Consider the following 731-nt stretch of genomic DNA (forward strand, 5'->3'; position numbering starts at 1 on the left):
ATACATTAAGGGCCATATGGCAGTCACTTGGCATGGGATGAAGAGAGAGAACAGACTTTGAGTTTACAGCATATGTAAGCACAATTTGGGCATTACCCCTGAGGGTATATATAGTAACTGGAGCAGTCTTAATTTTACCCTGTGTTATTTATAGGTCATTTGTAGTGTGATGAAACCAGCCTGCATTGCCTTTAAAAAGTTTCCGTTCAAGGGGGGGGGGGCGGCGTCATCATCTCCCATTGGATGTTTAACATCATAAGGCCAGAATAACTGGATGCATTACTTCTCTGACTTCAAGAATTTAGAAACATACATTAGACGGAATGTATTTTTAAAAAATAAAAACCTATTTAGCCTTATCAGTATCGGTTTAACGAGTAGGGTAAACCTTTGTATTAATTCTGAACTAAATAATTCCTCTGGTAAACAGCATTATGTCATTGTATTTGTGAAACTTGTACCTTGTTTCTTATCTCCTCCCATTCTGCACTCGCATTCCTGTCATGAAAACCAGGGGCGGACTGGACTAAACCATCTCTATGTAGACGGCTTGGACTTGTGATTTCATTAAATAGAATTTGATAACCGGGCTTTCACCAAAATGTGAATGATAAAAAAAATGGATATGTATAAATAAACTTTTACCTGTTTGCTGTTCTAAAGTTTTCGTTTAGTGGTTATGCGGCACACAGTTGGGATACGTCTGCACCCCATTCCCGGATAGTGGACTC

This window comes from Perissodus microlepis, chromosome 17 (genome assembly GCF_051167445.1).
Source record: "Perissodus microlepis isolate ML-2025 ecotype Zambia chromosome 17, ASM5116744v1, whole genome shotgun sequence".
Classification (NCBI taxonomy): Eukaryota; Metazoa; Chordata; class Actinopteri; order Cichliformes; family Cichlidae; genus Perissodus; species Perissodus microlepis.